This window comes from Arachis duranensis, chromosome 8 (assembly GCF_000817695.3).
Source record: "Arachis duranensis cultivar V14167 chromosome 8, aradu.V14167.gnm2.J7QH, whole genome shotgun sequence".
NCBI lineage: Eukaryota > Viridiplantae > Streptophyta > Magnoliopsida > Fabales > Fabaceae > Arachis > Arachis duranensis.
In genome coordinates, this window is record NC_029779.3 from 21,523,875 (window position 1) to 21,524,125 (window position 251).

A 251-nucleotide genomic window follows, 5' to 3' on the forward strand; every position below is an offset into this window, starting at 1 on the left:
CTCCATTACAGAGAGGGGCATGAGGTTTACACTTGACCCTAAGTCACACAAGGCCTTCTTGAAGGTCATGATGCCTATGGTGCAAAGTATAGAAAACTTCCCAGGATCCTGCCTCTTTTGAGGTAGTTTCTGCCTAGACAAGTCATTCAGTTCTTTGGTGAGCAAAGGGAATTCATCCTCCCAAGTCTCATTTCCAAATAACTTGTCATTTAGCTTCATGATTGCTCCAAGGTATTTAGCAACTTGCTCCT